Below are 24,252 nucleotides of genomic sequence, written 5' to 3'. Positions count from 1 at the left end.
GATAACTTTAATTTTGTAGTGCCAGGGTTCGGTAAATACTCTGTGCCCAGATAATAGATTTATATTAAATGGATCATTTGAAGCTTGATTTTACAAATGCGGTCCCACCAGCACCATGTTTAACCTGAATAAACTAAATGTGGCACCTAATATTTTTGTCTGCACATGGTAAGAAATGTAAGCAATAAGTGTTTGTTGATATTGCCTGAACTAAAATGGACACAATATATAGATTTAAAAAAACCCAAACCTTATTTGTCTTTTTATTTATTTACCACTATTTGGATTACTAGATACCAGAGTAGGTGACCAATGAACGGCATTAGCCATATGAAGAGGTTAGATACTAATTGCTTTAGGATTTTTCCACCTGTTGGGAGACAGGATCCCACAGTAATATGGTGGTATGATCCCATTTTACAGATGGAGGTAAATGTATATATATATTACATATATATATATTTATATATATTTATATGTATTTATATATTTATATATATATATATATATATATATATATATATATATATATATATATTTGGAGACACTAGGTGACATATCTATGAGAAATGAGCTTAGTCAGAAATAGAAATTGATATAAAATATACACAGCAACAATGATTAACTCCTTTACCTTATTATTTGCCTAACTCCTTTGTTTCTAGTTCAGGAAGTGAGGTTTTGTTTATTTTTAAGGATTCCGGTTGGAGCCTATCAAAACTAACTGGACCAAGGGCTCTAGGGTCTGTTAACAAATAGTAAAAATACATGCTGTGACTTGGTTAGAAATTGCTTAAAACATTAATCACACTCATATCATTTAACTAAGTTGTCTACCTCCCTGTTTTATTTCAATCTCCATTCAGTCGTCAATGAACAGAAAGCATCCTGTGGTACAGTTTCTTTTCTACTTGCCTGACTTCTCTTAATGCTTTGTTTTGTCTTTGAAAGATAAATGCAGAAATTTGCAATGATTTAAAGGAATAGAGAAACTTTCAGGCCAGATTCTATACTTTCCTGTGTGACCTAGAAAGAAGGCAAACCCATTAATGCAGGATTTGATTTTCTAGGAGAAGCACTGGATTTATCAAAGCAGATGTTTGTAAGCAGTCCATTTACTCATATAATAGGTAACTCTCCTCCCTCTGGACCCTCACACACAAATGGCAAGAATAGTTTAACTTTCTTACTTACAGTCAGATATGATCTATATTTCCTGATCATGCTCAGCATGGACTCATGGTTTCATCTGTCTACAGAGATGAAGATCATAGAAAGGGACGGACCCAACATACTATATTGAGTATTTACCATGTGACAGGTCGTATATTAGAACATTCTAAGCACATTATCATATCTTATCCTCCCAACAACCTATAGAAGTAAATACTATTCACATTTTATGGTGAGAGCTCGAAACATAAACAAGTTAATGATATGGTTAGTAAGTGGAGATGGTTGCTAAATTTGGGCACAAAACAAAATTAGAAGCTTGGTGTAAAGAGGGCCCAGGAAGAAAGCAAAGGATTCACATAACACCTGTGAGGAATAAAATCTGCTTCGAGTACTTTTGGGGAGTTCAGGCACTCCTTTTGCTACTCAGATGAGTACTCAGATGAGTAGCACAGTTATCTATGTCCTTGTTCTTTTTACTAAATTCATCCCCCTCTCACAACAGGGGAAGTTTTTGTTCATTTAGAGTGCATGTTTTTAAAGCTATTGACCTAGAGTTGTCATCACACTCTTCCTACTTCAAATAGTCTGAGTATTAAGATAAATATATTCTCCATCACTTTACTGCTAACCAAACAGACCCTTCAAGCATAGGGGAAGAGCTAACTCATGAAAAATAATATATAATACTTGCCTCCTCTCTAAAATATACATGGATTGGAATATCACCGCTCTGGAATAGAAGTAGACCATATAAGAAGGCAGGCATCTAGAAAGATATATAAAAAAAAGTAAAGAAGTACATTAAACACAATGGATAAGTAGAAAAAAGGCATAATAAGGCAGCTGGGTTCGGGAGAGGGAGAACAGTGGAAAATCCCCCTTAGACATTTTTTTCAACACATGCTAGAAGAAAAGAAACTCAGCAGAAAGGGCTTCTCTAAATGTGGAGCTATTTCTCCATCCCAAGGCTAGTCTTCCTATTTCATGTTTCTCAGTGGTCAGGTTTCATGCTCTAATTCCTTAGTACTTCTAGGTTGTGTGGTCTGGCCTGCAGTGACTGTTTAGCAAGCCCGCCTCTGCAGATTCAGTGTGGTGTTTCATGCAGAAGTGGAGAGGGTGACAGCAATAAGGGGCATGACTGGGCCACAGGGCCCTGCAGGCACGAAGATTCACCCAGAGCTCCAGCTAGCTTGAAGAACTTATCCATGGCACCAGTATAAGGCAGCTGCAGAGTGGTCCAGCCAGTGACTGTTATCTTTGGAAAGAATGAGATAATCAGACATTCTGAGAAGGCACAAAGGTTTGTGTCCAATAAGCAGGGCTGTCATAGTCTCCCTGAGGGTCATCTCCTTTCTAGCCAGCCAGAAGAGAGAACATAGAGGTGTGTATCTGGGACCTTTTCATGGGATAAAACCTCCAAGGCACACATCACTTCTGTTCACATTTTATTGATTACAACTCAGCCACATGGACACATTTAATTGTAAGGGAAGCTAGGAAATGTAGTTCAGTTGTGCACCTAGAAAGAAGAGGGAAACATGGGTTTTGAGGGGCATCAACTGTATATTTTAAAAAGTGTAGCCTAGTGAAATTGAGTGCCTTGCCAAAAGTCACACAACTTAGAATCCAAGTTCTCCCTACAATGATATGCTTCTTACTTTTTGCCTCCAAAGCTATCTGCAAGTCTGTGGATATGAGCATCCATACTGTGTTCCAGACAGAAGGGTGGACACTTTGGTTTTGAAAGAAAAGCACAGCATTTAGAAGATACATTTAATAGGCCTAACCATATCTCACCTCTTTTGATATTTTAAAAGAAAATCTGAAATTATGGGGAAATATTTAATTTCATGACATTAAAATTAAAGTTTAGCAAAAATTGGTTGTTTTAACTAATAAAAAATTTCTTGTTTGACATTTCTGTGAATCATTGAACCAAAAGAATCAAATCATAGCCCCTCTGTGAGACTAAAATGTAGGTAGATCTTTTTTTTCCAATCTTTGAAGAACAACAAGGCATTCTGGTTTAGTAAATGTTAGACTAAGCCAAAATATGGGGCCATAAACAAATGTTATAAACAAAATATTTCAAGTACCATGTAACATAAAGTAAATAGGATAGTAAAGTAAATAGTTCAGAACATTGGCTAAATCTCAAAGTTGAGGCCATTGGATGATAAGTACTTCATGATCTGAATCGATGGACTAGATATATCTTTGCAGCACACACTTAATATGAGATCATATAGATCTGTGAACATCACTCAACTCTAGTCTATATTAAAAAGGGCTAGGGGAGAAGTTGGGTGGTTCAGTCGGTTAAGCATCTGACTCTTGATTTTGGCTCAGGTCCTGATCTCATGGTTCATGAGTTTGGTCTGTGAGATTAAGCCCTGTGGCAGGCTCTGCACTATCAGTGGGATTCTCTTCTCTCCCTCTCTCTCTGCCCCTCTCCCGCTCTCATGAGTGTGAGTTCTCTTCCTTCTCTCTCTCTCTTATCTCTCTCTCAAAATAAATAGAAGTAAACTTAAAAAAGGGCTAGAAATGTATAAGCTGAGTTCTTTAAAGAGAATTTTTACGAGTGGGGAGTACTGTGGCATTTTTTTCCCTCTCACTCATGGGAAGGAAAAGGATAGGAGAGGGTAGTTCATTCCCACTTCCTCAAGGCAAGTGGGGGGAGGCGGACACAAAAGAACCATCCATTAAATCAAAGCTGTTTGCAACATGAGGAGACTTGTGCTCACCTCCTGTTCAGAAAATACTGAAGGCAGGAGTCAGGCTGGTGTGTTTCCTCGGCTGGTGAGGCAAGGATTGAGGGGCCAGCAGTTAGCTGTGCTCCGTAATTTGGTGAGAGTAAAACATCCAAGAGCCTTCCTAAAGGGCAAATGGGCACATGAAGAAGATAGCCAGGCTTAAGTTTTCTCAGGACCCAGTCCAATGGGGCTGAACGTTGGGGCAAGAGAAACACAGCAGAGGGTCCTGAGTCAGGGGAGTGCACTGGGCTATGGGAACTCCCCAGTGTACCTCATAGAGGTCATTGTTATCAGATCTTTATCCCTACCTCTTGGAAAATGTCCTTGGATTTCACATTCTGTTCTGCTAAGCTCTCATTTCCGGCAGCTCTCATCCATCTCTCTCTTTCCGGTTGCCTCTCTGCCTTGCTTCCACTGTCTGTGGAGCTGAAAGTAAAGGTAAAAATGTAAGAAGTCTTCCAGGTAATTCTGGTGCTATTTAATTGCAAAAAGCAGGTGATCTTCACACAGGCTTTCTAATTTTCTTTTACCAATTTGATTAACCTTTTAGTGTGTTCTTGATTTTCCCCTTTTAGGATTCAGTTTTGCTAAGCATTTGCAGTGGGTTCAATTATTTTTGGTAAGTCACTACATGAGTCTTTCCTGATTAATTTTAAGTGAGAGAAAACCAAATTGTAATTTAGGGAGTACTTTTGGCTTCTGGTGTGTTATGATCTATTGTGGGGAAAAGAGTTTCAAATCTAGAAGGACATTGTATATCCTCTGTGTTGTCACGCTTTCTCCTTGCTAGACCACATCCTTCAGATTGGGGGGGAGGGTATTGGTGAGATTTTTAAAAATATATTTGGGACTTTTTTCTTCTCAGTGTTGCTTGGGGGAATAGGAGAAGGACATACATCATTCCCAAGGGCCTTCACTTTTTAAATATAATAGGAGACAATCATAAAGATTGACATTTTAATTAATTTATTTTTATTTTTTTATTAAAAAATTTTTTAATGTTTATTTATTTCTGAGACAGAGAGAGACAGAGCATGAGTGGGGGAGGGGCAGAGAGAGAGGGAGACACAGAATCTGAAGCAGGCTCCAGGCTCTGAGATGTCAGCACAGAGCCCGACGTGGGGCTCGAACTCACGGACCATGAGATCATGACCTGAGCCGAAGTCAGACGCTTAACCGACTGAGCCACCCAGGCGCCCCAAGATTGACATTTTTAGATTTACAACAGCACTTGTAAACAATTGTTCCACATTTAATGATTGGGAAAAAGGCAAATTAAATCCAATAAAAATTCAATCATTTTCTTGTCTTTTTAAGAGTAGTAGATGTAAATAGAACAATTTAAGTCTAAAATTATTTAACTTGATGAATTAATACCATAGTGAAGACTATGCACAGATTTAAAATGTTCTTTTCAGAAAATACAATTTAAACAATTACAACATTAAAATAAAGAATATTCTTGTGGCACCTGAGTGGCTCAGTCGGTTAAGTATCCGATTTTGGCTCAGGTCATGATCTCACAATTTGTGAGTTCGAGCCCTGCGTCAGGCTCTGTGCTGACAGCTCAGAGCCTGGAGCCTGCTTCAGATTCTCTGTCTCCCTCTGTCTGTCTTTCCACCACTTGCACTCTGTCTCTTGCATTGTCTCAAAAATAAATAAAGATTAAAAAAATTAAAAAAAAAGAATATTCTTGTTGAATTCTGGTGAATATATGAGCTGAAAAACAAAACTAAACACCTTTCTTTCTTTTTGAAATGTTCTCTTTGGTAAAGAAAATCAGATATTTAAGATTTTCTCCCTCTTTAGTTCTTTTAATAATGTATCATGAAAGAATATGGAAATCGTATTGTACAGAGATTCTCTGTATACCTTGAAAATAAAAGAGAGATTTACATAAGTTTTTAGGAAGAATGCTAGGAAGATGTCTGAGAAGAATGAACAGGTTTAATCTGATTGTTAAACTCTCTATACTGTAATAGGCCACAGGATAGAGCCACTGAATTTTACAACTTTTGGAGGCACCAGTGACATCATAGTCCATATCAATGTCATCCCATGGAGTTGCATGGTATTGTGTGGTATGCAGTCTAAGCCACATGGCTGTAGGTGGAGGCCCTGCCTCTTTTTTATATTACCTTTAGAATAATAACAACAACAATAACAAAAACTTCTTCTAATGTCTAGTAAATTTTAGCTTATTCCCACTGAAGTATACTGAAGTCAAGTTAGGTAGGAAATCTCAAAAGACTGCATCTCAGATACAGCAGGGAGAGCTGTCCGGAGGGCTGGTTGGCTTGGAAAAATAACTGGGGGAAGCAAATGAGATGTGTGTGCCTGGCAGGAGAAGAAACAATACTGCCTGCGCCAACACAATGACAGCTGGCATTCCATGGGCTTTTGCTATGGATGAGAGTGCTCAAAATTGGGCAACTTCAATATTTTCAATTACGGGTGGCAGCTTTAATGGTCAGCTGCTGGTCATTCTTGACCAGATCCTCAACAGGTATACATTGTTCACTATTATGTTTTAGATGCACTCTTTCCCCTCTCCCCTCTCTCTCCACAGTCCTGACAGTTCATTTTGAAATATGGACAAGAATACATTAAGTTACCTACAGTTGGCCAGATTGGTTTTTCCTATTCAGCTTTCATGTTGGTATGAGGATGAGGGAAGAAAAGTTTAAACAGACTTGCTTTGATGTTATGAAATGGTGGTGGTGTAAATTCAAAATGTAAAGTATCAACCTTAGATAAATAACTTAAGATTTAATATAATGTTTTCCATTTGCAAAATGTCCAAGACAAGCAGAATTTGGTTTATAAAAATTTTATTTGTCTTATTTTTCTTCTGTGGCTCAGATTGAGTCTCCCTGCTCATGGTTTAGTTTTTAATAGTTTTTGCTACTGGAGTCTCTTCAGCAATGTCAATCCTCATGGTGTCTCTCTCCTCATACAGTGTTCTCTCAAAGATCTCTGAGGAAGGTGAGTTGGGAATATAGGAATAATCTTCCGCTTCATGGGTTCATATTATTGCCAGTCTTAGCTATATTTCTTCATAGGAAGTTTGTATCCTAGAAAAGCCTGTTTATTTTGCTTCATGATATGTGCAAGATGGGGTTTTGGTTGTGATAGATTTAAACAATATAAACAAGTATGTCTTTTGAGCTACTTTCCCAGGGGAGATGATGCATTTTTTTTTTTTTAAACAGATTACATTTATTCTCAGTTGCATTTCTCTGTTACCAGTAGAATGTGTCTGTTAGATAGCTGGGTCCATGAGAGAGTCTACTAGAATTCTTGGCATTATTCTCAGTGTCACTGCTTTTGATAGGTGACCTTGATTCTCTTTGGTTTTACTACTTTCAGGATTTTGGATTTCATCTGACTGCCATTGTAGCTCAATGGTTCCTCCACTTAGAACTTAAGAACTCTGTAATACTTGGCTATTTGGATTCTTAGTGGAAATATCTATCACAGTCTGTCTCATGGTTATAGAGTGTTCTGTGTCATTTTTTTCCTGTTCTTAGTCCCAATCCTAGCCTGTGCCTAGATCTCTCTTACGGAGTATAAGATTTCCTATAAAGGGAAGTAACTGTACCCTCCTTAATTGGGACTTCCCTGCTGCTTGACATAAATGTTATAATGATGCAGACCACACCCCCTGCCCCCACTCCTCATCCCCCTACTTCTTTTTTGTGTTTTCTAGATAGGGAATGATATACAATATCCTATAAGAGATGACCAAAAAATCATTAGAAGTGGTCATTTAGAAAACAAATCAGCAGGAACAGCTGGGCAACAGGGACTCAAAATGTAGAAGAAACATTTTAGTCCACAAGAAAATGAAATAATGGTAACTATAGATAATTTGGAATATTTTCTTTTTCTTTGATGTTTTTGCTAAGAGAAGTTCAAAATAATTTACAGGCATATATTAATAAGTAGTTCTCTACGCACCCCCATTTTTCAATGCTTAAATCAAGGCAGATGGCTAATGATTGATTTATTCAAAGCACTCAGCATGTCAGTGGTTGAATTTTGTTGAGATCCCTTTCACTGTAGACCACACCGCTTCTAATGACCTATGTATAATTCATCTCAGCTCCATCCGAATTAGGAGCTGACAGTTTTTGGTAACACAAATCATAGCTTCTTGTCAGTAAAAGAACCCCAGTGTGGGAAACTCAGACAGCTAGGGAGCTCAGTATGCTGCTAACTTTGTTGTTTTTGTACAGATTTGAGAGAATCTAATAGTTTGCCACCTTTATGTTGGCACATGCATACATATGTTTATTGATGAAGTTGACTTTTCTTCAACCCAGGTATTTCCTGGGCAAGCAGAAATGGAGATCATTCTGAGGATTTTCTACCAGGTGGTTCAACATGAATTAACAATAAAAATACATTAAACATGCTTTTGGTTCAATAATTTTTCAGTAATGATCTTAGAATGATAATTAGTAGCCTCAAAAACAGAATCACGTGGTTTTATTTCATGTTTTCAACATATATTTGGAATTTTCAAAAAGCTTTTCCTTCTGCAGCTGTATGACCCTCTTCTCTTTTAGTTCTCCCTGTTGTGAGTGTGAATACTTGTGATCAAAGGCCCAAATTTGCTTCCTTAGTGTTCAGAAGTCCTTGATTTCAAGACCATTTGAGATCAGCTGATCCATGCACATATAAGGGGAAGAGAGCAAGATCCAGAAAAGACCAAGTGATCCTGGAAGATGTATTTGAATTTTGATTCTAAATGTTAACCAGAGATTTTCCCTTATGTTTCTACAGCATATGAAATAAATTTACTTATTACATCTTGACATGGATAAAATAGAAATACTCTCTTTGAAGGCTTTGGCTGATTTGTTAACATTTTTTTAATAGAATAATTTTTTATTTAATAGCATGAGAAATAGCCTTGGTTAAATTCCATTTAAGTTTAGGAGTCTTTATAGATACTGTCTAGTTAATTATAGTTGTTTTACTTATTACAAAACTAGAAGTAAATGAAACTAACACAGTGCAGGTTTATTCATATGCAGTTTCTTTTAAGAAGACATTGGTTTTATCTAGCCAGAATTGTTAATGAACGGGAGTTTAAAAGTATAACTGTCTTTTCTGGCAAAGAATCAAGTCAACAAAGCTGATGTCAGAAAGCTAAATTAAAAAGTCACCCTAGAATGTTTGGCTTACTCAGGACGTGTCCAGTACTTCTATAAGATCAGCACATGTCTACATCTTCTATATCTGTCATCCTCTATAAAATCATTGATGTTGACAGAGATAACCTAGATGGCCTAAAACATGCAAAATCAAAAGAAAGATCATATGATATTTATTACATTCTATTGAGTATTACATTCTATTAACATTAATGTTAATACATTTTCTAAAGATTTTAAATAATAATGGTTGAAATAAGAAAAAGGGGAAGGGGGCCTAGGTTAAGACTAAAATAATTAGAAAATCATCTATTACCTTAAGAGTAAGAAAAAATGAATATCGGTGCTTGCCAGAAATTTTTATTATCTTTTAGGTCTCTAACTTAATATACATGGAGTTATGACAAATCAATAAGACAGGCTTATCTATTTCTCCTATAGAGAAATCTATATAAATGGCCTCCAAAATGGTCCCAGCCAACAGCAAGAAAAAAAAATTAATGAATTCAGTCAGGATCATCTGGTATATTACTTACAGAATGGGAATTAGCATTCAAAATCTATGTTCCTTAATAGAACTTTTTCCAAGAGATGTTGGGAATGCTACCATTTTGATATCTAAATATACATTAAAAGTTATAAACCAATATTTAGGAATCAAAATCAAATGCCAGCACAATGACCCTCTATGAAACTGTACAAATTATTTATTGCACTGGAATTTTACTATTGCTTGAAATAAGATGGCTGGAGCTTAAAATATTTGTCAATAGTGCAGAGATTATTGTTGAACTCACTAAGGGATCTAATAATTATAAATAGATATTTAATGCCTCAGATATTTTCAAAGATGAATGATATATACATATACATATCTAGATATATAAATATACCTATATATATCTATATGTATATATGTATACATATATATACATATATACATATATATGTGTATATGTATACATATATATGTATATATGCATATATATATAACATATATATATCTAGATATGTATATGTATACATATATCTAGATATATATGTAATCTATCCAACCATGCACATTTCATCTATCTGCCCAGTACTTTAATATCAATACACATATTTTAATACCAAAAGGATTATAAATGCTGAGGTAAGCATTCAACATAATTCTACCAATTATATTTTATGTTTACTCTGTGCTACGCACTGGGCTTAGTTAGAATTAGGTATATCATAATAAGCACAAAAAACCCAGACAATTTCAAGGCAAAAAACTTCAAATTCATTTCATGTATAAACAGGGAACTGATGCAAAAGATTCGTTACTGATGTCCATGACATGAATAATTAATCCAAAGATCTGTATGATTTTTCTATTGGTTAAATAAAAAGATAAATTGTTCCATTTTATGCAGCTGAAGAGAAGTCCTCAAAACAACCTCATGATTTATGTATTGGGTTTGTGGCCCTAATTTAGCCAAGTAATTTTTGTAGTTGAATAGATACATAGGAAATTCTGCATAAATTGGCTGTCTCCATAATTTTATTAAACCATCTATGGAGAAACAGGGATGAGTGTAGTTGACAGAGAGGACAGTATAAATTACATCTCAAAATGCTTAACAAAGCAGCATTTTTGCAAGATAATATTTGATGACTGTCTTTTCCCAGATGTTTTACATTTCTAAAATATAACTTAATTATTAACATTGATTTAAAATTTTTTTAATGTTTATTTAGTTTTAACATTGATTTTAAATTACACAAGACAATCAAAAGGAAAGTGCTGGCAATTATTTTTGTAGGTCTTCTTTATACTCATAATTAAAGATTTGTGAGTGATAATTAAAGTAAAATATAAAATGGTTTACTGTTAGGTCTGGTTGTCATTGCCTTTTGTATTTCACCACAAAAAATATATTGATCATTTCATAAAATATTTAGAAGTGGAAAGCTTCAAATAATTTTTATTTTGCAGCATGAACAAACATGATATCAACCATGAAGATATAACGATTGCTGCAAGTTAAACAGGCAAATCAAATTAATATATATTTATCACAGACCTTCTGCATATGAAAGAATCTATATATACTGGGTACAAGTCAGTCCTGATTTTTTTATGTTGGCAAAGGGTTTTCAAGTGACCATGGATCTAAGGTAAATAGCACATGCAAAACCAGTATTAAACCAATGTATAATGTAGTGGAAAGAATAATAGGCTCACTTGAACTTTGTACCAAATTATTTTTGGGATGATGAAACTTGCCATTTCTCAGTTTCTCCAATTATAAAAGAAGGAGGTTATAACACCCAATGTCTCTTTGATCAACATTTTACAAGTATGGCCTAAAGTCAGAAATATAGCTATAATATCATAAGGTCTATCAAATTTTCCTTCATTTGGCCTTAACCCATAAAAGATGGATATTATACTTCTTGTCCAATATTCTCTGCATACACTTTAAAAATTTTTTTTATTAAAAAATTTTTTAATGTTTATTTATTTTTGAGAGTCAGAGAGAGACAGAGCTCAAGCAGGGGAGGAGCAGAGAGAGAGGGAGACACAGAATGTAAAGCAGGCCCCAGGCTCTGAGCTGTCAGCACAGAGCCCGGTGCCAGGCTTGAACCCACAAACCATAAGATCATGATCTGAGCTGAAGTCGGATGCTTAACCGGCTGAACCACCCAGGTGCCCCTCTGCATACACTTTTATAGAAACTCGGGCAAAATGGATCATCTTATATTTCACTAGGAAATACAAACGTTGCTTAAAAGTGACTGGATGTGCATAAAGCATCTGTACTCAATCTTAGTATTTCACAGATAAAAATTATACCTGATATTCCACAATTTCATTTAAATACTTGGTGATCATTGTAGTGAATAAAATTATGATTAAGTGGTAGCAGCATAAAATAGCAAGTAGAAAGGAAAATTGTGCCATTTATGATTAGCCCTGGTGCTACTTATCTTTTTTTTATGGATTTTTTTTGACAGAGAGAGAGAGAATGAGAGAACAAGTGGGGGAGGGGCAGAGAGAGAGAGAGAGAGAGGGAGAGAGAATCTTATGTAGGCTCTATGCCCATCATGGAACTGATGTAGGGCTCCATCTCATGACCTGAGCCAAAATCAAGAGTCAGATGCTTAACTGACCGGGCACCCCATGGTGCTACTTATCTTAATTGTTTTTCATCAAAATGAGTAATGCATGGGATGGGTGTATCTAAAACCTAATCTATACCAAGAGTTATCAAAGATTTTGAGGAGTGTTTGTTTTTATTTCCATGAAGATTTGAAATCTCCTCTCAAGGGAATAAGAAGAGAGGTGCTAAATAGTTGGGAAGTTGGGAAAGTAGGTAGTGAAATTCTTAAGTAGAATGGTATAAAAGGTGCCTGAGTGGGTTCTTTCTCTGTCTAGTGTCAAATGACACCAAGAATGGTACCTGGCTGGAGATCAACAAGGTAAGTCTTCAAGATTTATCTTCAGAATCTGATTTACTTGTTGGACATTTTTGTCCCATGCTATGGTATATCGTCTTTTTGGCAATATTTTATTTCTAACACAATATCCTATGCATGAGAAGTATGTTGAGCACATTTTATTAAATTCATATTAAAGTCACCTTTCCTTCCTTTCCTTCCTTCCTTCTTCCTTCCTTCCTTCCTTCCTTCCTCCTTTTCTTCCTTCCTTCCTTCCTTCCACTGTCATTTATTGGGAATCTATTTTGTTCAGGAGGCACTGAACTCCAAAGCATTCACAAAGATCTAAAGGACATTGTTCATGTCCTATGGGGAAATGCCTATGCAAATACCTGTGGCACAGTGTGCTGGCATTATTATCACTTCATTAGCATAAAACTCCACAAGGATTCAGAGGTTAGAGGGATCCTTTCTAGCTGTAGTGATCAGGAATCAGGCATTTCTCCAAGGAATCTGTATTTGTTTTAGTGCATCATGGTATTATGTATAAACTCATCTAATGTGGATGTTGCTACTTGTTGTTAGTACCTCTCAGTGGATGGAGTTAGGGAATCTATGTATAAATATAAATATAAAATGTGCACTAAGCACATTTTTTATCTCTTCTTTAGTATCTATATGCATATGTTTAAAATCATAAGTTTATATTGATATCTCCAATTCCAGTTCAAACTCAAGGCTTCTTTCTAGATTTCTCACTTTTCTTATTATAACTTCCTTCCCTAACACTGAGAAACTTGGCTCTCATTGTCATTAATATTATTAGGTCGGTGTCCTCTGTATATATAATCAGTCTTGCTTTGTATAATGTGTCTCAATAGCACATGTGTATAGTTATCATACAGCAACATATTGTCACCAGAAAGCAGCTTCCTGTACTGCTAACAATTCTAGGCTTTGTTTCTCCATTAAAATCACTTTCTGTTAGTGTCAAACTCCAGTTTAGTTACTTCATTCCAGACAACAGAAAATGAAGTATGCAAATACATTTTGGATGATGAGGTTTGAAAAGGCCCAGGATCAATGAAGAGGAAGAAACAGAATTTTCTGTTGACATTTTAAACTGACTCGTTTAATAATTTAATTCTCCCTGGCTTGTAGAAAAACAAACAAAAAGCCCTCCGAAACCCACACCAAACATATGAGGTGTTTGAAGACACAATGTAAAAGAATGCAAAGGGTATGGAGAGGAGAGTAAAGAGATTTTTTAAAAAAGCTTTGGTTAGTTCATGGTATTTCCTAGCATACCTTCATATCGATATGGAAAGAGAAAAAAGTGAGAAAGAATTTATTCTTAATTAATTTCGTAGAGTTTAAATTAGGCAAAAGTGTTGTGCTATGGAAAAAATAGTAGGAAATTAAAATATATTTAAATATTTTTATATTGTATTTTTTTAAACTAAATTATGATATAGGAAAGATAGCCTAACATAGGTTGCAATCATATACTAATAACAATTAATCACCATCTGTAAACCACAGCAATATGGATCAGCGTATGTTACTAGTGAAATGTCAATGACTTGGTAATGTCCAGTAGACTGATGTCAATTCATTGTGGGCAAAGGAGTCTATGATTGTTGATCTTTCATGGGTTTCCCCATAAGCCTGTTCCTTGTGCTGGAAGACTCAGTTTGCTTGAAGTATCATTATTAGTAGCACCTTTTTTAATTCTGGAAAATATTCAGCTTGGGTGATAAATTATATGGTCATCATAACTTTAGATAGAACTTAGAGAAAGCTGAGGGATCTCTCAGCTCTTCTTGTCATTTGACCCACAGGAAACAGGCCTAAGTAAAGCCACGTAGGCCTAGTTGCACTCTGGACTAAATATGAATGCAAATTGGACCAATCAGCTGCATTTTACACCAGCTGTAGCTTCTGGGTGGTCTTCAAAGAAAACCCCATTTAGAGTGTATTTCAATGATGCAAAGGAAATTTCACAGACTGCTAAAATGAGGGTGGGAGGTATGTAGTTGAAAGAGAGGTTTTCAATCACTGTATTATGGACAGCAGAGAAAAGCTTTTTAGCTACAGATGTCCCCTGAAACTTCAGCCACGAGTTACTCACTAATATACATTGTTCATAGCATTCTACTATTTCCCCATAATATTGAGATGAATTCTGAGCACCATGTTATTCAAGGTGATGTCATGGATTAAAAATGTAATTTAGCACTTTTTGTCCACAGTATTCAATGTTGACAAAATACGCTGTCAATGCTGTCTTTTGTGTAATGAAGGGAAAACAAGTTTTAATAGGATTTCATACTTCAGTTGTGTGATTCGATACTAATATAGTATGTTCAGGTGCAAAGTTATTAGTAATATAATACTTTCACCTTAAGTATTAAGATAGGAATGAGATTTTTGTCTGTCAAGATTAACTGAAAAATTCAAGACTTGATTGTGAAATATAGTATAAAGTCTTAAAGCCCACCTTGTTTGATCAAGTCTACTGAAAGACAATTCTGTGTACACAAATAAGAAATATTTGATGCAAAAATCCTTGATTATTAATATGCTATGAAAGCTTTAATCCATTTTGGATGAAGTGAGGAAAACATGTGATGATGAGGTGGTGTCAAAATGTGAAGAATGAAAAAATAAGTTCAAAAGAGGAAAGGAAGAAAAAGCAAGGAAGAAAGAAAATAGGAGTCTCCAAGGATGAAATAAAAAAGGAAACCAGCAAAAAATTTGAATCAACACCACCCTTACATTTAAAAAATACAGATTCTCAATGGTCACGGACTTCTCTTATCCTAGGCATCCAACCTGTAACTTGCTTGATAAAAAGCAAATGATCAATGAGCTGTGGAAGATTCTGTACAGTCATTCCCCACTTCCAAAACAATAATTCGAAAGGAATGTCCAGTCTTGGGCCAGTGGTATTATCCTCACAAACAAAAGGACAGCTCATTAATCATTAATTATGCTGCTGTGAAAGCTGCAGAGTGGTTTTCAAAGAATACACTATTCTTCCTCCTTGATCCTTGATCATATTATTCTCGCATTAGAAGTTGCTCTGACCTCATTTCTGGGCATCAGTTAGCTCAGATATAGTAGCCAGGACAGGAAGGGTAGAGTGAAAGATAAGGATATAAGAGGTGTTGAGTTTTAAGAAATAGGATACAACACTGTCTTTCCTTTTGAACCTTCCCTCAGTAACATGAACTCTTCTACGAAGAAGGAATCATGAGCAAAGAAGTCTTAGCTCCAAGTGCTGTACTTCTGAGTCTATCTATCCCAAGGAAGAATTTTTCCATTTTGAATCTATTTTAAAATGTTGACGGTACGGATTAGAACAGAAGGTCTGAAGAACAGGTCAAGGACCCTGGAATTTCTAAAAGCCCTTGTGTGATGGAGTAGGATCAATGGATTATCATGGTGAAGCGGGGGAGAGTGGGGAGGAAGGACAAGAAAAGGGTAGGAAGTAGCAGAAGACAGGGGGAGTCCTGATGGTAGAATTCAGGAACGTTATGCTTGGAATGAAAGTAAAGATTTCAGTGTTCATACCAGATGTTACACAAATAGGATAAGAAATTTAAAAATCAGAATTTAAATGCAGGCAGGGCTGTATGGTTGAGATTGGATTATGATTCTCAAGAGTTAGTTTGAACATAACCAGACAAGACCACTGTCTTCCCTTCCATAGAAGATATGATATGTTTTCTGATTTCTTTTTGTTTCTCAAAATTTGTTTGGATGTTGGTTAATTCAATTCTTTTTCCTGAACTTAATTTTAATCAATATTATATATATATTTTTTAATTTTTTTTTCAACGTTTATTTATTTTTGGGACAGAGAGAGACAGAGCATGAACGGGGGAGGGGCAGAGAGAGAGGGAGACACAGAATCAGAAACAGGCTCCAGGCTCTGAGCCATCAGCCCAGAGCCTGACGCGGGGCTCAAACTCCCGGACCGCGAGATCGTGACCTGGCTGAAGTCGGACGCTTAACCGACTGCGCCACCCAGGCGCTCCTGATTTTAGAATAAAATCTAAATCATTAAATAAAATAGAGATTAGGTAATATACAGGCTAAAGTGTATAATACATATAATATATAATCAAGAAATTAAAAACTGCAATGTTAAATAAGCAATAGTATCTTTTAGGAAACAGTGTCATCTCTATTGATTTTACTCTCTACAAGACAGGAAAAGACCCATGTTCTCTTTGTCCCATTCATTCATTCATTCATTCAGTTTTGGTTGAGGGTCTACATTGTGCAAGCTATGTGCCAAGTGCTTAAAAAAGGTGCCAGGAGAAATTGCAAATGTTTTGGCAAAACCACTATTAAATCATGCTTTGGCACATTATTAAAGTTTGGTAAATATTATTTGAATGAATAATGAATTTTCAAGATTTTCTTCATATAAACTTCCTCTTACAACTTAATCCTCCCACTTATTTTTCTTCCCAAGTATCTGAGAAAGAACCAGATAGAAACAAAATACAATGATTAGTCTAACATATTATATTTTACTTGTATTGGTCTATGCTCTGGATAAATCATAAAAGATACTGATTTTTTTTTCTAAACATAACGGATTTTGCATTCTTCTAAGACCAGTTTTGCTTTAACACTAATCAGACTTACCAGCCAACACAGTAACATGAAAATATGTTTAAAACTCAGTTGCCCTAAATTTTCACTTTGTTCTGTTTCTTTTTTTTTTTAATTTTTTTTTCAACGTTTATTTATTTTTGGGACAGAGAGAGACAGAGCATGAACGGGGGAGGGGCAGAGAGAGAGGGAGACACAGGCTCCGATTGGAAACAGGCTCCAGGCTCCGAGCCATCAGCCCAGAGCCTGACGCGGGGCTCGAACTCCCGGACCGCGAGTTCGTGACCTGGCTGAAGTCGGACGTTTAACCGACTGCGCCACCCAGGCGCCCCTGTTCTGTTTCTTTAAACAGACAATAAACTGTAGAATCAACACTCTTCCCCTTTTTTGCTGGGCATAAATTGGCCCTTAGTCTGCTTATTGGTAAGTTGTTTTAGGTGCAGAGATAAATAATTGTAATTACACAACAACCTGCTATAATAATAATGATAATAATAATAATAATAATAATAATAGATTTCCCAATAATATATTACATATAAACTGGCTTAAGTTTGACTTTCATATATTCTCGAGAATATTTTGGGGAAAGAAAATATCGGGAAATCAAATCTTGTAACAGTGTTTCAACAATTCATTAAACAGATTTTAACACTAAGATGCAAAGGCCTTTGTTCAAGTATCCTCTAGATTTCATAGCAATTTGAAAAATCTATTGTCTTAAGTCATCTTACAAGGCAACCTTTCCATTAAGTATATGAGGATTCTCTTAAAGATCACAATAGTGATGACTTTTCTTCCCAAATAATGACTGATTTAAGAATAGATTGTAAAAACTGGCATTGCTGTTAGTAATGGATTTCAGTTGGTATTTCTCATTGCTAATGAGTCAGATTGGGCCATTACTGATTCTGGAGTTCTGACCTCTCTGCTGTTGTCTTTTTAATTGCCGACTCCTCATAGAATCCAGAGGGATTACACAAATTTCTCCAACCATAGTTGTGCTTGGAAAGAGTAAAGCCTCCCTAATTTCAAGGTATGGAGACTTTTTAGTTGAGAAAACTTCAATTGTAAGTTGTTTTGAATTTACTTGGCACCTTGTAGGTCTTACTGCAGTTTACTCTTTTGTTTTTCCATTTTCAAAATAACTGAACTAAAGGAGTACAATTTAGGGAGAGTTCAAGCCATGGAAGTAAAAGGAAAATTTGTCTTAAGTTCTCCAAAGACATCTTGTTCAGGAAAATGGGAAATCTTACCTTGGGGTGCAAATAATTGATGCCCCCTAGGGGACTACAAAACAAGAGAAAGGAAAGTGTACTTAATGGGAATTGACTCAAGGGTCTTGCATTTTCATCCACTATGTGCAATCCACAGTTCTTTTCTTCAGGGGTTCCTTTTGGCATGCTCTCAGGAAGTGCTTTGAGACTTCTCTCAGGAGATCTTTTCACATTCTTTCATTTCCATGCTGAGTCTGCAGTGTTCCCACACAGAAACCTATACAAACCCTTCAATGAACGATTGCTCAGCTTTATCAGCCTTGTGGGTCTCTCCAGGATGTGAGCAAACAACATTGAGGAAAGACATTTCACACCTTCCAGTTCCTAAGCCTCTATCTTTATACAAAGCCAACATATTGTGTATGCTTCAAGCTTTTGCATGAACAATGCAAGTAGCCTGGCACCACCATATCAGCATTTTCTCAAATCCTTGTCTAGGGAAACAGTTATCCATTATCACAGGAACAAGAGTAAATTTATTTTTGCTGCTGAAAAAAAATGTTCAACTTAAAGGATTAACAGATATTAAAATAATATTTGTGTAAGGTTAAGCCCACAGACTGGCAAACAGTGAGCTCTCTTGAACATTAATAATCTGGAGATAATACCTGTTATACTTCAAAGACTTTAAAGGGAGCCTCTCAGTAGCATGGGAATTAATATGGATGATCAAGAATTCATGGTACAGTCCCAATTTTTAGCTGAATGATCAGAGGCCAATGTTCAATCATTATGTTTCATAGCTATTTGAAAATCTGTAATCAAGAAACATCCTTTAAAGGAAAACTCCTATTTAAGTTGCTCAGCTTGAATGGAGAACATCTCATGTTAAATTTCACAAAATTTGTCATCCAAAATAAAGAACTCTTTGGGTCATGTTTGATGCGTTACTGGAAGGTATGAGGGTCAAGTTTATTATATAACCATTACAGATCACACACTGCATTTTACTACATTTCAAAGTATCTACAAGCAATATTTCAGATAGTAATGCACAGAATTGGCAAAAATAATAAATAAAGGGTAGGAAAGGGATTAGAGGAAACGTAGGGTCTGAGCCTGAGTCATTAGAAAGCAGAGCTGGAGATAAGAGCTTGTTTATTTGGGGAGGTGATCTAAGGAGATAGGAGGGTAGGACAGGGGGAATAAAACAGGGGAAAGAGAGAGAGTCAAAGCCAATTCCAAATGGTGTGTTCTCTAGTTGATCAATACTATGGTCAACTCTGCTTGATCCTCTAGGGATGTTCTGAGGAGCTATATGGATTACATCACAGAACTTATCCCTTGCTCTACCAGGGATAGAAAATAGCAGATGTCACTGACAATCTCTCTCCCCTCATCGGAAAAGAGTTGTCCTATGGAGTATCAATTTCTTTGCATACATATTGTACATATATGATTACTAGTGGTCCTGTATCATAGATCTACATTATAGAGTTAGAGAATCAGTTGGTGATTCAGTGGATAAACTGTATTCTGAAGAATATGCCCCAATTCTGAAGGGTGTTGCTCCCAATCCAACCTCTTACCTGAGCTTGTACCAGCCCATTCCATTGCTGTTTCAAGAATGGCATGGTATATGCTGGGGCAGGTGGATCCTGTGGTTACTTTCCCATTCTTGCACTTTTTTTTTTTTTTGGTCCGAAAACGTTCTAAATTGGTTTGAGGCAATATTGTGTGAGATTCCACACAAACCAGTCAGGTATTCTCTAAGTCTCTGGAGGGTGGTGTTGGTGGGAGTTTCTGGGAAGGTAAAGCCATGTGTGGAGTAGGTATCATTTCTGTTAAAGGTAAATTTCTCTCCTCTCCAGGATGGAAAAGTCTAAAGTAATCACCTGTCAGTTAGTAGGGCTTACTGCAGTTTCCCTTTATCACATCATCCTGTTTATTTCCTTCAAAATACTTTTTCCATTCTGAAATTATGTTGTTTTGTAATCCCAATAAGAATGAAAACTCCTTGAGGTTAGAAGTGCTGCCTCTTTTATATAGTATCATATACTCAGGAGTCCTGGAACATAGTATGGACTGGATAAATACTCCTCTTTTCACTTTGAATTAGTACTCAGTCTTTGGTAATTTATTTCCTTTGGGTGCTGGTCAGAAGGGAACATGCAATTTATTGAATTCTTTTTATATGCCGGACAACTTATGTACATTACATATGATGGGGGAGTTGCCATTCTCCCCATTTTATATTTGAAGAACCAGTTGATAGTCAACTTGATTAGAGTCATACAACTATCCAGATAGGCCTTGGGATCCTAATTCAGGTTTGTTTTGCTCTGAAACTACTGTATCAGGATACCCCATGGGATGACAATTTGGCACCAATTCCTTGTTATCTCTTTTTGTGGTGATGTGTCAGACTTCTAATGTTCCAGACACCACCAAAAACAATAGACCATCTTTCCCAATAGTTTATTTCCCACTGAGGTTAATGGCACCATTCATTAGGTCTAAGCAGATAAATAGAGGTGATTTCTAACTTCTCCCTCTTTCTCATCTCTCCCCAAATCTTTCTTTTAGTAGCTATATCTGTTGAACACAATGCCAGATGCAGCTACATTTTTGGGATTCGGCTTTTACTATTTACACAATTTCTATTCCTGACAGAAAATTCAAATGCCATACCATCTTGTTCAAAACTGGTTACCCACAATCCTATGGGGCACTTGTCAAGTCCTATCAATTTGCTTTCTAAATATCTCCTAGATCTGTTCTTTTCTTTAACCAATAATTCCCCAAATGAATTCATGTCCTTGTCAGTATCCACCTAGCTGCTAAACCATAGTGGACATTTGTTATTTCTGTCTATACAAAATCTCTTCCCACTTTCTGCATATAGTACCCATCTTGCCTTTAGGTAACAGATCCTTACATATTACCTTTCTAGGTGTTTTTGGTTTGCCTGTCATAGTCTTCTGCCCCCATGGACATGAGATGAGCGCCCACACCTGGTCAATTAGAATGCTCCATCCTTGTAACCACAATGCTTCATGAAAAAGCACAAGACCCAGCCAGGCCATCTGCCTCCAGAATTTTCTGAATTGAAAGTAGAGTGGGACCTTCTTTTACTTATGTTTTCTGAGCTCAAAAGAAATGATCCTGAGAATGCCAAGTTCCTCAACACACAGAGAAGCCTGACAAGGTGAGTTCAACACATGGGCAGATGTAGAGGGGAAGGATTGAGTTCTGATGACATGCTTTGATGCTATTTGTTCAATCTTGAGTAAATCCAGTTTCATCCTTGCCTTTCCAGTATAACTGTCAATAAATTAGGTGTTTTTGTTCCAAGTTTAAAATGGGCTGATTTGAGTTTATCTAATTGCAAATTAAAACATCCAGTAATGAACTTGTTTTCTTGCCTAACCCTTGGCAAGGCCCACACACCCTGCTTTGGCATAGCTCTTCTCATGGTTTTACCCACTAATTCATTTTCCATCTTGCTTACAGAGTGGGCAGTCTAAAATGAAAACCTGTTGAAGTTACTCCTTGTTTAATCCTCCAGAAGTTTCCTTTAACTTTATGAGAGTAGACTTCAGTTCAAACTCCTTAATTTATCACATAAGACTAATCTTTCTACTTTCAAATCTCATCTCCTCCACTCTCTACTCTCCTTTTCTCTATTCACAGGCAATTTCTCAAATCCACCAAAGTACTCAAACCTCTACAGCACTGTATATGTCGATACCACTGCCTAGAACACCAATTTCTCCTTTTCATCCAGTTGCTTGATACTTCAAGCACCATGGCACCCAGGATATCTTTCTTGAATCTCAGCAAAGACATATTGTTTTGTAATTATTGTTTTGTTTCTTTTTCCAAGAGACTCAACTTGATGGGATGGGTTCTCTTTATATTTTCTGTGCCTGTAACAATACCTGGAATAAAATATGTGCCTAGTAAATGTTGGTAAATGAAGGAATGGAGTTACTCAGGTACAGGACCCTTGATGGTATGCCTTAATTATAGAGCAATTAAAACATATAGACCTTAATAACACTGGGACAAATTCTCAGACAATTTAGTTGAAGTAAGATATTAGCTTCCAAAAATAGAATTCAAAATGAAAATCATCATCAAACAAAGAATACTTTCCTTCTTTTCTCTTTCAAAAAATTGCTCCTTACTTTTTGAAAGACTAAGACATAACAGGGTCAAAGTCTGTCTATGTCATGAAATATTCATTCCTGGAATGAACTATTTGATTTTGAAGTATAAAAAATTATTGTAATGATGATGACTCTATCTGTATATAATTAGGTCAGATGTTATACCAGACCTTTATTGACAAGAGGCATAGTTGCTAGAAAAGTTCTCATTCAGTTTTTCCACAAAGCTGACACGGTTTAGGAGAATGGAAAATTTGATGGGGAATGCAGAAGCAAAAGAAATGATGAAGAAACTATTTCTCTTTAGTTTTTTAGTTTCAAGTGATTAACTGTATTGAAGAGATGAATTTCTTCAAGAATACCTGATTCAAACAATATTAGTTTTTTTTTTCCCACAAATGTTAGTTAACATTCTGCCCATGACACATTTGTTCTCTTTGATAAAAGTGGCATCTCAAAGTCTTTCACTAAAGAGAAGTGTCCAAAAATTATTTTGGTCACCATTTCCTGTGTTAAATTTTAGTGAAATTTCAATGTGTATTTGTGAGTGAGTCTGTGTGTGTGTGTGTGTGTGTGTGTGTGTGTAAGTGTGCATACATGCATGAGTACGTGTGTGCTGAAGGAGAAGGACTTTCCAAAGAGAGAGAAATCTTCATGTTACATCTCTTTAAACTGACTAGCTTCCTCAGGACATATCTATTTCTTCCTAGGTCTCTAACTTGACCATCTTTCATTCCAGGTCACTATGGAACTTTCTTATATTATATCCTTCAGTAGTAAGAATCTTCTTTTTTCAAGGTATATTCAGCTTTATTTGCAATTTCTTTCCTAGGTATTAACTGAGTTCTGATCTTCCAAAGTTTCTGACATATATTACTCACATTGCCTCTTCTTTGTTTTTGAAATGCAGCATCTTACTATACTATCCCAGGTTGACTGCTCTCTTACTTCAATTCTTATTGTATTTTCCTTCAAATAGCTTTAAAAATAGATTAAACTATCCCCTAAAAGCTCCAAATTTTTTTCTGAACTTTGTTCTCCAGAACCCCTACCTTCATCTAGAATCATCTCTGCAAACTCTGTCCCCCACTCCACTCATCTTGCCAATCCTTCAACTCCTTATACACTCATTTCCCCATACCTTCATGTAACAGTCCTTTGTCATCCTTTAAGATAGCCATCTATGATTAACATCTCTACAACTTACGGTTCAATTTCTCTGTTCTAACGCAGACTGGGGAAGGCTTCCATATTTCTAGCTCTATTTATCTCAAAAGAATAAAACCTACTAACATTGTTTGACATTGAAAATATGGAGTCACTAACAGCTCTGTAAAAGAAGTTTTGAATGCATGTTTCTTTTATATTATGAAAGATAGTAGTCCATTATCCATGCCCTGTAACAATAATCTGTGTCTGGTATGTGGAAAGCAAAGAATGAGAGACACTTTCTTTTATCCCTGTGAATGTGTTCCCAGTGCCAATAAAGAAGTCTAGACTGATGTGCAGAATGAAGCCTTTACTCTGAGGCTTTGTTGGTTTCCAGAAGCAGGGCTTCTTCATCCGGCAGACAGTATCTATATTTCATTACACAGAATCCTCTACTTAATTAGACTGGCTCTTTAAGCAAATTTCTTCTTAAATAGCATTCTCTCTTTGTATTTTCACATCATAGATCAGAACAACTCTGCTCTTAGTTCCTGTTGTTCAAAAGGGCGTTAGCAAGTTGTCGCTG

The sequence above is a fragment of the Lynx rufus genome, unplaced genomic scaffold, assembly GCF_022079265.1.
Source record: "Lynx rufus isolate CCGP_SWC_20201006 ecotype Redwood Valley unplaced genomic scaffold, mLynRuf1.p SCAF_1, whole genome shotgun sequence".
Classification (NCBI taxonomy): Eukaryota; Metazoa; Chordata; class Mammalia; order Carnivora; family Felidae; genus Lynx; species Lynx rufus.
This window is presented reverse-complemented; position numbering follows the sequence as displayed.